General features: G+C 37.9%; 1 pseudogene; it reads left to right on the top strand.

Moving 5' to 3' along the window:
• The first annotated feature begins 700 nt into the window (after positions 1–700).
• On the top strand, positions 701–9,974 carry LOC114210603 (bublin coiled-coil protein pseudogene; annotated as a pseudogene).
• Positions 9,975–13,631: the final 3,657 nt, after the last annotated feature.

The raw sequence follows: 13,631 nt of genomic DNA, 5'->3' as shown, positions 1-13,631 counted from the left end.
TGAAAATCAAGTTCAGTTGGCTAGCCCTAGCCATCATCTGACTTAGCCACCTGTTATGAACAATTATGACCCATTATAGCAAAGTCAATCTCTGAAGTTATGTGATACTTTCTGAATTCTATGCTACCCCTTTTGCAAGATCATTTTTCTCAGAGAACATCCCACAAATACTAAAAAAATAAATCAATGAACAGATATCCTTTGTTAGTTTGGTTTTTACTATAAATAAATATGTTTAGTTGCAGACTAAGATGTCTGTTCAGTGTTAATTAGAGGGGACTATGGCAATACACTGAGAAGAGATATGCAGTTACACATTATTCTGCTTTAATAGTGCAGATAACACTTGAATATCAGGAGCCATGACCTCAAATTCTGACCACAAAGCTAAGATGACACTTTATATCTCTAGGCTTCAGTATCCTCAGTGGGGAAAAAAAATAGAGCTTTTCCTTATTCCCAGGAAGAAAAGCACAATAGAAAATCAGAAGTCCTGTTAGTTGTTCCCACATAGTCTGATACCTTAAAAGGGTTATTAGCTCACCATACCATAAAAATGGTTTGGTTTATGCTTTAAGAAAATCAAGAATATATTTCTCCTTAGCTAATTCAAAAGTTTACATTTGTTCAGAGTGGCTTCAGACCTTATTCATTCATTAAAGTAATAATATATGCTAGGAATTAGGAATAAAGTGTTAGGATGTGCCGGATGCTGCTCAACTTGGAGCTTACAGCCTATTGGGGTGAGATGGTGAGTAAATAAACAAAACAACATAACTTGATACTCTGTGTATTCTGTAAAGGAAATCAGTAAAATGATGTGACAGAGCACACTTGGGAAAGGTCGGAGGAAGGATTACTTTAGGGCAGACTAGTTCAAGGAAAGGTCTTCAAGGACCTAACATTTACTGACACATGGAGGAGGAAAGGGATCTAGGGAGGTAGGAGCCAGGGATTACAGAACTGGCAACTGTCCTAAGGAAGTAACAGGAAGGAGCCTGAGGCTTGAAACACAGTTGGCCAAGAGAAGAACTAAAAGGGATGAAGGTGGATGGTGTGGCAGGGGTTGGATTCTGGTGTAGGCTCTGGTAAGAATCTGTGGCACAATGAAAAGTCACTGGAGAGTTTTAAGGTAATGTCAGGCATTTATTTATATTTTTAAAAGACCGTTTAGAGAGATCGGTGCTGCCTCTCCCCCAAAATGTAATATTAGCCAAAAATGTGAGCCACATACATATTTTTAAGCTTTCTAGTAGCCACACTTTATTTTTTTTTAAGATTTTATTTACTTTTTTATTTGAGAGAGAGAGAATGATAGAGAGCATGAGAGGGAAGAGGGTCAGAGGGAGAAGCAGACTCCCTGCCGAGCAGGGAGCCCGATGTGGGACTCAATCCCGGGACTCCAGGATCATGACCTGAGCGGAAGGCAGTCGCTTAACCAACTGAGCCACCCAGGCGCCCTCTAGTAGCCACACTTTAAAAGGTGAAATATTAACAATGTTTATTTACCCACTACATCCAAAAAATTATTTCAAAAAATAATCAACATAAAAAAGTATTGGGATATCTTACATTATTTTTTCAATCTAAGCCTTTGACATACACTAAATTTTATGGCAAAACTGAAGACAAAGTATTTTTAGATGCAAAAAAAAGCTTGCTGTCATCAGCTCTCCAAGAAATACCAAAGGAAGTTTTTCAAATGAATGATGATTCCTGATCAAAATGTACCTTACCCCCCAAAATGAGCAATGCTAGAAATGATACATATGTAGGAAATTAAATTTTTATTTTTAAATTATCTAAAAGATAATTGTTCAAAGGGAAAAAGGTAGCAATCAATATAAATATAAATGGAGTTTATAACATAAATAGAAGTAAATATATGACAAAGCACAAGGGATGGGACAGAAGGAAAGAAACGGAAGTAACTGTGCTAAGCTTATATTATCCCTGAAGTATTAAAATATTATTCGAAGGTACAAGGTAGTAAGTTAAATATGCACATTGCCAACTAGAAAAACTAAAATTAAAAAGTATAACTAGGAAGTCAAAAGTGAAGATAAAATTGGAATAAAAATAACCAATTAATCAAAAACAGGAACCACATTATAAGAAAACAAAAACAAACCCATATAGAACAAGGATCCCTGTGCACAGAGATGCAAAAATCTTTAATACTAGGAAATAGAACCCAGCAATATATGAAAAAAATGCATTATATCCAAGTGAGGTTTGTACCAGGAATACAAGACTTGATAAACTTTCAAAAATCAATCAGCACATTAAAAGAATCATATACCATGATTAAGTGGGATTCATTCCTGGAATACAAGGATGGTACAACATATGCAAATCAATAAATGTGATATATCATATTAATCGAATAAACGATAAAAATTATATGATCTCAATAGATGCAGAAAAAGCATCTGACAAAATTCAACATCCATTCATGATAAAAACTCTTAACAAACTGAGTATAGAAGGAATGTATCTCAGCATAATAAAAGCCACATATGACAAGTCCACAGCTAACATCATACTCAATGCCGAGAGGTTAAAAGCTTTTCCTCTAAGATCAGGAACAAGACAAGGATGCCCAATCTCACTACTCCTATTCAACACAGTACTGGAAGTTCTAGCCAGAGCAATCAGGCAAAAAAAAAATATATATATATATAAAAGGCATCAATATCAAAAAGGAAAAAGCAAAATTGTCTCTTTACAGAAGACATAATATATAGAAAATCCTAATGACTCAACCAAAACCGTTAGATCTAATTAGTGAATTCAGTAAAGTTACAGAATACAAAATCAACATGCACAATTAGTAGCATTTTTTAACATATAATGTATTATTTGTTTCAGGGGTACAGATCAGTAGCATTTCTATACACTAACAAATTATTTGATAAATAAATAATCCCATAACAATAGCATCAAAAACAGTAACATATTTAGGAATTAAAAAAAGGTAAAAGATCTGTACACTGATAACCATCAGACATTAATGAAAGAAACTGAAGACACGAATCACAGACCTGTACCTCTGAAACAAATAATACACTGTATGTTAAAAAAAAAAAAAAAGGATAGTGGAAAGGGAAAAATGAAGGGGGGGAAATCAGAGGGGGAGAGGAACCATGAGAGACTATGGACTCTGGGGGAAACAAACCGAGGGTTCTAGAGGGGAGGGGAGGTGGAGGATGGGTAAGCCTGGTGATGGGTATTAAAGAGGGCACGTAGTGAATGGAGCACTGAGTGTTATATGCAATGAATCATGGAACACTACATGAAAAACTAATGATGTAATGTATGGTGACTAACATAACATAATAAAATTTTTTTAAAAAGTTGAGACAAATAAATGGAAATATATCCAGTGGTTCATGGATTGGAAGAATTATTGTTGCAATATCTATATTATCCAAAGCCATCTACAGATTCAGTACAATCCCTAACAAGATTCCAATGGCATGTTTTACAGAAATATAAAAAAAAAAAATCGTAAAATTTGCATGGTACCACAGAAAGATCCTGAATAGCCAAAGCAATCCTGAGAAAGAAAAAAAGCTGAGGCATCATACTGATTTCAAACTATATTACAAAGTTACAATAATCAAAAGAGTATGAGAGTCTGGTTCAAGGTGGTGATATAGGAAGATCCTGAACTCACCTCCTTACATGGACACACTGAGTCTACAGCTATATATGGAACAATTTCGAAAAGAAAGGAAGGGAAAAGAAAGGGAAAGGAAGAAAAAAAAGAGAAAAACAAACTGGTGGTGCAACCCTTTCACATTAAGCAAAAGAGAGAGAAAACAAACACTTTCACACTGAGTAAACATCAGAGAAGTTACTAAAAGTCTGAGGCACAATCTCACCATAAACCCCACCCCTGGCAGAGTGAAAGGGAACTCAAAACCCAGAGCTTCTCCCTGAGGACTGAAGGGAACAAAGGAGGTTGGTGGATGCAATCTCTGTCTCTCTTCTGCCTAGCTCCAGCTTGCTGGGATCTTACAGAAAAAGAGCTTATACCCTTTTTTGGTGCCCTGATTTTTACAGCTGCTGCCAAGGAACACCTTTACATTGCCCGGCCCTAGGGACCCACTGCAGCTTATGCTTGTGGGTCCAACAGGACTGTAACTGAATGGAGAAAGGGTTCTTAAACAGCTACCACCCCAGGACACAGCAAGAGGAAAGAGACCCAGGAGATTTTTAATTTATCCATCACAGCTTCAGTCTTATGGGCAGGCTTCTATCTGAAAACACACCCATGCACTGACAGTAAAACCTTTCCTGACACCTTGGAGGGTGGGTGCTATCTCCACATTCTCATTCCATTGCACTCCAGAACACCAATTTTGCATCTGGTGTTTGTGGCTGCAGTCCAGGAAATACTCCTCGATCACCAGGCTCTGGTGGCCAGGAATCTGGTATTCCTGGTTTCTCAGGACTGTAACAGTTGAAGAGACAGTTTTTGGCAGGCTACTATTCCCAAGGCACAGCATGGAAAGCAGAGTGAAACACATCCCCAATCTTTCTGAGAAGTCTACTTGCTAGTCCTAGAGCTTTGGCCTTAGGGGAAGGTTTCAAGATTGGCACACACCTAGAGACTACATAGGTGCTCTTGGGGAATGCAGATCAGGTGCCACCATCTTTGCATTCTTCCTCTGCCTCTCTCCAACTCATCAGTTCCTCATGGAAAGATGCTTGTACACTTCTCTGAAGCCCCACTTTTAGAAACTGCTTCCCAGGAGACGACTACTGATCACCTGGCTCTCGGAACCAGCAGGGCTTATGTTTGTGGTCCCACAGGACTGTATACATTTGCATACTTTAATAGCTGTTGCCTGAAGGTCTGGCTTCTAGTCAGCCTAAATTTAGGTGCTGACTGAAATCCCCCTCCTTTGGGACACTGACTGGTCTTAGTATACTTTCAACTACTAGGGGCTACTAAAAATTAAATAGGCTGCTTGTACAATCACAAAGGTTTGAGAGTCAACTAAAAACTAGGGCAGAGAGTTGAACAATAAGGTTTATCTTCTACATGAGACCAATTCTTCAAGACTGGGAGATGTGGCTGTTTCCTCTAACTCATGTAAACCAATACAGATAATAAAGCAAAATAAAGAAACAGAGAAATATGTTTCAAATAAAAGAATAAGACAACACCTCAGAAAGGTGAAGGAGTCCAGCACCATTACACCAGCCTTACAAGGAATGTGAGAGGGTCTTCTTTAAGCTGAAACAAAAGGATGCTAATTAACAACAGGAAAACACATAAAAGTATAAATCTCACTGGTAAAGTAAAATATATAGTAAGGGTAGTGCACCTATCATTTATAAAACTAATAGGTTAAAAGATAAAAGCAATAAAAATAATTGTAAATATAATACTTAGTTTGGGATATACAAGATAAAAAGGTATAAAATGTGACATCAGAGACAAAATGTGAGTGAAAAAAATACAGAACGTTAGAATGTGTTCAAACTTAAGTTTTTATCAACTTAAAATAGACTGTCACAAAAATAAGTTATATAAGTTTCATGGTAATCACCAAGCAAAAACCTATATTAGATGTGCAAAGATAGTAAGAAATGAATCTAAGCATATCAGTAAAGAAAGTCATTAAGTCACAAAGGAAAAGAACAGAAGAAAATAGAAACAGGGAACTATAGCATAGTTGGAAAACAACAAAATGGCAATAGGTACCTATCTATCAATAATTACTTTAAATATAAATGGACTAAATTCCCCACTCAAAGACACAGAATGAATGGATTCAAAAAAAAAAAAAAAAGGAGACCCATCTATATACTGCCCACAAGAAACTCAATTTAGACATAAGGCCACACACAGACTGAAAGGGAAGGAATGGAAAAAGATATTCCATGAAAATGGAAGCCAAAAGAAAGCTGAGTTAGCTATATTTATATCAGGCAAAATACTTTAAAACAAAGACCATTAATAAAAAAGGGCATCACCTATTGATAAATGGGTCAACCCAACAAGAGGATACAACATTTGTAAACAATTATGCGCCCAACATAGGAGCACCTAAATATACAAATATTAACAGACCTAAAGGGAGAAATAAAGGAGCAATGCAATAAAGTAGGGGACTTTAATATACTACTTACATTCCTAGAAAGATCATCCAGACAGAAAATCAATAAAGAAACACTGGATTTAAACAACTTAAAGTGAGATGAACTTAACAAATACATAAAGAACATTCTACCCCAAAGCACCAGAACACATATTCTTCTAATGTGCACATGGACAATCTCCAGGGTAGTCCTCTATTAGGTCACAAAACAAGTCTTAACAAATTTAAGACAAAGGAAATCATCAAGCAACTTTTCTGACCACAATGATATGAAGCTATAAACCAATTACTAGGAGAAAATGGGAAAAATTCACAAATATGTGGAGACTAAACAACATGCTACTGAACAAGAATGGGTCAATGAAGAAGAAATCAAAAGCAAAATGAAAAAATTCCTTAAGGCAAACAAGAAGAGAAATATAGCACACCAAAATACATGGGAGCAGCAACAGCAGTCCTAAGACGTAAGTTAACAGCAATAAATGCCTACCTCAAGAAACTCAGAAAAAGAACAAAGCCCCAAGTTAGTAGGAGGAAGGAAATAACAAAGATAAGAGCAGAAATAAATGCAAAAGAGACTAAAAAGACAATAGAAAAGGTTAAACCAAGAGCTGCTTCTTTGAAAAGATAAAACTGACAAAACTTCAGCTAGATTCACTATGAAGAAACAAGGGGAGAAGGCTCAAATAAAATTAGAAATGAAAGAGGAGACATTACAGCTAATACCACAGAAATACAAAGGATCATAAGAGATCACTATGAACAATTATATGCCAACAAATTGAACAACAAAGAAAAAATGATTAAATTCCTAGAACCACACCTCCAAGATTGAATCATGAAGAAAATACAAAATCTGAACAGATTAGTCACTGCTAAGGAGATTGAATCAATCATTTTAAAATTCCCTACTTACAGAAGTCTAGGATTAGAGAGTCTAGGACCAGAGAGCTTCACTGGTGAATTCTACCAAATATTCAAAAAAGAATTAAGACCACTCACTCCTTCTCAAACTTTTCCAAAAAACAGAAGAGCAGCAGACACTTACAAACTCATTTTACATAGTCAGCATTACTGTGATACCAAAACCAGACAAGGATACTACAAGGAAAGAAAGTACAGGTCAGTATCTCTGATGGACACAGATACAAAAATCCTCAACAGAGTATCAGCAAACCAAATTCAACAATACATTAAAAATATCATATACCAGGCACCTGGGTGACTCAGTCGGTTAAGCGACTGCCTTTGTCTCAGGTCATGATCCTGGAGTCCTGGGATCGAGTCCCATGTCCGGCTCCCTGCTCAGCAGGAAGCCTGCCTCTCCCTCTGACCCTCCCCCCTTCTCATGCCCTCTCTCTCTCAAATAAAAACAAATAAAATTTAAAAAATATATATCATATACCATGATCATGTGGAATTTATTCCAGAGATGCAAGGATGGTTCAACACCTGCAAATCAATAAATGTGATAGATCACACTGACAAAATCCAGGACAAAAATCATATAATCATCTCAATAGATACAGAAAAGCATTTGACAAAATTTAACATCCATTTATGATAAAAACTCTCAAAAATCTGGATATAGAGGGAACATACCTCAACACAACAAAGGCCATCAATGACAAGTCCAGAGCTAATGTCATACTCAATGGTAAAAAGCTTTTCTTCTAAGATCAGAAACAAAACAAAGTGCCCATTTTCTTCACTTTTATTCAACATAGTATCAGAAATCATAGCCAGAGCAGTCAGGCAAGAAAAAAGAAATAAAAAGCATCCAAATTGAAAAGGCAATAAAACTGTCACTATTTAGGTGACATGGTACTATATAAAATATCCTGAAAGACTCCACCAAAAACCTGTTAGAACTAATCAGCAAATTCAGTAAAGTTGAAGGGTACAAAATAAATATATAAAATTGAGTTGTGTTTTTATACACAAATACCATAATATCTGAAAGAGCAATTATGAAACCAATCTATTTTATAACTGCATCAAAGAGAATAAAATACCTAGGAATAAATTTAATCAAGGAGATGAAAAACTTGTACATGGAGTTAGAGTTACATATAGTTGTATGTAGTTATAAGACATTGATGAAAGAAATTAAAGATGACACAAATGAATGGAAAGACCTTCTATGCTCATGGATTGAAGGAACTGATATTTTTTTAAATGTCCATACTACCCAAAGCAATCCACATTCAATGTAATTCCTTTCAAAACTCCTGTGGCTTTTTTTTTTTTTTTTTACAGCACTAGAACAAACAACCTTAAGTTTGTATGGAGCCACAGAAGATACTGAATAGCCAAAGCAATCTTGAGAAAGAAGAAGCAAAGCTGGAAGCATCATGTTCACTGATTTCAAACTATATTATAAAGCTACAGTAATCAAAACAGTATGGTATTGTCATAGGCACAGACACATAGAACAATGGAACAGAGCAGAGCCCAGAAATAAACCCATATACAGACAATTTATGACAAAGGAGCCAAGAATATACAATGGGAAAAGGATAGACTTCAATAAATGGTGTAGGAAAACTGGACAGCCACATGCAAAGGAATGAAACTGGACCACTATCTTATACCATATACAAAAATTAACTTAAATGGATTATGCACTTAAATGTAAGACATGAAACCATAAAACTCCTAGAAGAAAGCAGGTTGTAAGCTCCTTGGCACTGGTCTTGATGAATTTTTGGATTTGACACCAAAAGCAACAAAAGCAAAAATAAACAGATACGGGGCGCCTGGGCAGCTCAACCAGTTGTGCGTCCAACTCTTGATTTTGACTGAGGTCAAGATGTCAGGGTGGTGAGGTCAAGACCCCCATTGGTCTCTGTGCTCAGTGGGGAGTCTGCTTCTCTCTCTCCCTCTGCCCCTTCCCCTGCTCATGCATGAATGTGCAGGCTCTCTCTTTCTAAAATAAATCTTTAAATAAAATAAACAGGTGGGACTGCATCAAACTAAAAACTTCTGCACAGCAAAGGTAACCATCAACAAAATGAAAAGGTAACCCGTTGAATGGGAAAAAATACTTATAAAGTATGTATCTGATAAAGGAATTAAGATCCAAAATATTTAAGGATTCACAGGACTTACTAAAAAATCTGATTAAAAAATAGGCAGAAAATCTGAATAGACTTTTTCTAAAGAAGACATATAGATGGCCAACAGGTACATGAGAAACTACTCAACATCACTAATCATCAAGGAAATGTAAACTGAAACCACAGTGAGGTATCATCTCACACCAGTTAGAATGGCTATTATCAAAAAGACAAGAAATAACAAGCATTGGCAAGGATGTAGAGAAAAGAGAACGCTTGTGTACTATTGGTGAAAATGTAAAGGAGTTTCCTTCAAAAAATTCAAAATAGAATAACCATACACACCAGCAATCCCACTTCTGGTGATTAAGCCAAAGAAAATAAAAACACTAACTCAAAAAGAATCTGTACCTCAATGTTCATTGCAGCATTATTTACAATAACTAAGATACGAATCCATCACCTCCACCTTCTGCCCCACACTGGCTGTGGGCACCAGGGTCTCACGTTCCATCATTAGGAGGCCCTTGAGGTGCGGGATGCTGCAGTGTCAGGCCCCAATGGGGACTTGGGCATGCCAGTGGAGGCAGGCAATGAAGGTGAGGACATCGGCTTCAGGGAAGCAGAATATGCTGCCATCAACTCCATGTTGGACCAGATCAACTCCTGTCTAGAATACCTGGAGGAGAAGAATGACCACATCCACACCCACCTCCAGGAGCTGCTTCAGTATAACCAGTAGACACACCTTGTGTTCTAGCAGCAGCTCAGGGAGGCCCCTAGTGATGCCAATCCCTAGACTCTGAGAACCCCCAACCAGCCCCAACCCTGCTTCCCTGGGCAAGGCTCTGGCCTGGGTATTCACCACCTGGCTTAGATACCTTCTCAAAGGCTGGCCTATGGGTCCCCTGGTGGGTCTGCCTGCCTGGGCCACCCTTCTGGTACTCCCCTTGGAATGCTTGGGCCAGCCCCAACCACCCGACATCCCCTCCTGGGGTCAGGCATGGGCCTGAGACCCACCTACCTTGCCTGCCTGCCCAAATGTGGGGCACTCCCCACTCTACCCAGGCCTGGAGCATCCACAGTAAATGGGTCTCCAACAACAATAAAAACAACAACAAGGGACGCCTGGGTGGCTCAGATGGTTAAGCGTCTGCCTTCGGCTCAGGTCGTGATCCCAGGGTCCTGGGATCGAGTCCCGCATCGGGCTTCCTGCTCCACAGGAAGCCTGCTTCTCCCTCTGCCTCTCTCTCTCTCTCTCTCTGACTCTCATGAATAAATAAATAAAACATTTAAAAAAAAATAAAAGAATTTCTTTAAAAAAAACAACAAAACAAAAACTAAGATATAGAAACGACTTAAGTGTTCATCAATGGAGGAATGGGTAAAGAAAATGTGGCATATATGTACAATGGACTATTATTAAGTTATAAAAAAGAAGGAAATACTGCTATCTGTGATAAGGTGGATGAAACTTGAGGGCATTATGCTAGGTGAAGTAAGTCAGACAGGGAAAGAAAAATACTATGTGATTTCATGTATACATGGAACCTAAAAAAACCAAACTCATATAAGGAAAATGTGTGTCCTAAGATGGCCGACCGAGCCAATAAGAGAGTGCCAGTCCTTGACCCGGGGCTCTTCCGAGTTCTTCTCCCTGCTCTGCTTCACGCATGCACCAAAAGTGCCAAGTATGTGGAAGTAGAAGTGTATAAATTGCCCCCTTTGTGCTCAGGGCTCAGACCTTTGGAGACCACTCTCCTCTGAGCCTGCCCTCCTCTGAGGCTGCTGGCATTAAATAAACCTCCTATCCTCGAAGACCTCCGGAGTGCTGCTTGGTTCTTCCGTCCGGCGATCCAGTCCAGGTTCCATAACAACATAAACAGAACAGATTTTTGGTTGCCAGAAGCAGGAGTTAGGGGCTGGGAGAAATGGGTGAAGGTGGTTAAAAGGTACAAACTTCCAGTAAGATAAATAAATTCTAGAGATGTGATGCATAGCATGGTGACTATAGTTACGAATACCATATTGTAAACTTCAAAGTTGCTGAGAGTAGATACTCAAAGTTCTTATCACACACACAAAAATTATAATGCTATGAGCTGATGGATGTGTTAATTACACTTACTGTGGTAAACTTTTTGCAATAGATGTACACTAAACCATTGTGTTGTACACCTTAAACTAATACAATGTTATATGTCAATTACATCTCAATTACATGGGGGGGATCAATCAATACAATTTAGCATATTTACCACATACAGAAGGAAATCATAGGATCATCTCAATAGATGCAGAAAAAGTAGTGATAAAATGCAATACTCATTTATGACAAATACTCTCAGCAAACTAGGAATCCTAGGGGAACTACCTCAACCTGATAAATGACATCTAGGAAAAACCTATAAGCAACATATTTAATGGGTAAAGACTTATGCATTCCCCTAAAATCGGGAGAAGGCAAGGACACATACTCTCACCATTTTTATTAAAAATAGGCCTACGCAAAAAAAATAAAGGTCTACATACTGGGATAGAAAACGTTAAACTGTTATAACCTGCAGATGACAGATCATATACACAGAAAATCCTAAGGAATACACAAATGAGTTACTACAATTAATTAAGTGAATTTAGTAATGTCCAGGATATAAGATCAGTATACAAAAATCAATTGTATTTTTATATTCTACCAATAAACTGGAAAACAATGTCATTTGCCATAGCATCGAATATATAAAATATTCAGGAATGTATCTAACAAGTGTAATACCTGAATAATACAAGATATTGCCGACAAATTAAACAAGACCTAAATAAAGGTAGAGATACAGCGTGTTAGTGGCAGGAAGATTTAATACTGACTACTGAGTCAATTTTTGCTAAATCTACCTAAGGCAACCCCAACAAAAACCCCAGCAAGATTTTTTTTAAAGAAACTGACATACTCTTTTAGCCACAATGGCTTCCCTTTCAATCCAGAAAGTTTCGGTGTATCTGCTTGGCTCTGAACTGGAAACAGTCTATAGATATTCAAGTAACTCTTGCTTACAGCTGAATTCTATCTATGATGACCACCCAGTGATTTGGGACTTTTTTTTTTTTCTCTCTTTATGAGGAGAAAACAGACTGATCAAATTCATTTGATTTCTGGGCCTCTGTGTCTTCGTGGAGCCTAAACAATCAATGTTCTCTTTTCTTCCTGACAAATCCTTCGAGGGGTATTTAAGTCCAAATATAAATATTTTCACTAAAATATTTTTTAAAGCCAAAAGCAGCACAAGTTGGTTTGGTCAAACCAGTTTGTTGTTCACACATTTCTGACAATTTACCCTGGAATTTTCAAGACTGTCCTTTTAAGTAAATGAAATAGGAACTAGTGAAATATGTCACACCTGTGTGGGGTAATTTGAGAGGTGAGACAGGATGTTCCTGCCCCTTTCTTCCTTGTTTCTGAACCGTCTTATTCAATGTGATATATTGTGGTATTTTGTGTTATGGTAAATAGAGCGCAGAAACGGAAATAAAACACCCCATTCTGCCCGAGTGACCTGTGTCACTGGCCTTATGAGACTTAACTTTTCTAGGCCTAGGTTTTTTATTTGAAACAAAAGTACCTCCTAACTTCAGAAATCTTTCCTTCTATAATCATCAAGTACCTCAAATTGTCTCAGAATAGGTTTTTTTTTTTTAATTTTCAGCTGAACACTGTGGGATGGAATCAGAATCCCTACATTTAACTAGAAGGAAGTCATCAGATAGGCTAACAGAAATGGGGTCCTTAACATCAAGTGATGCCCCAGGTGCATGGGGTGGGGTAGGGAGCAGTGGAACACAGGAACACCGGAACAGGAAGTGAATAAGGAGCAACAAAGCTGAGGAAAAGGGACCAAAAGCTAGACAACTGGATAAGATAACTAAGAAACACAGGCTGAAGAGACATTTCATCCAGCTAATCCTAGCTGAGTTCCGAACTTGGAGGAGAGAAAAAAATATCATGTTACAAATATTTAACATCAAACAGAAAGTACCGTTAGCTACTTGAAGGCAAAGGCCATTCATACCTTACTATTTCTTTTTACCTCCAATATCTAATAGCCAAACAACTACTACAGGGTGCCTGGGTGGCTTAGTTGGGTTAAGCGTCTGCCTTCGGCTCAGGTCATGATCTCCGGTCCTGGGATCGAGTCCCGCACCGGGCTCCCTGCTCAGCTGGGAGCCTCCTTCTCCCTCTGCCACTCCCCCTGCTTGTGCACGCGCTCTCTCTGACAAATAAATAAATAAAATCTTGAGAAAAAAAATTGGAGCTACTACAATGGCCTTGTAGTAGTTGTTAAAATCAAGGACAAAGACCAGTCTTGAAGGTTCCTTGAGCAGACAAAACTAGTTTAGTCATGTAGGCAAAGCTTAATTTAGCTTATTTTGCAAGACTAGCTTGACCTGGATAATTTCT

The sequence above is a fragment of the Eumetopias jubatus genome, unplaced genomic scaffold, assembly GCF_037043125.1.
Source record: "Eumetopias jubatus isolate StellerSeaLion01/CBP00866 unplaced genomic scaffold, mEumJub1_p1.0 scaffold_14, whole genome shotgun sequence".
Lineage (NCBI taxonomy): Eukaryota > Metazoa > Chordata > Mammalia > Carnivora > Otariidae > Eumetopias > Eumetopias jubatus.
This window is presented reverse-complemented; position numbering and strand designations above follow the sequence as displayed.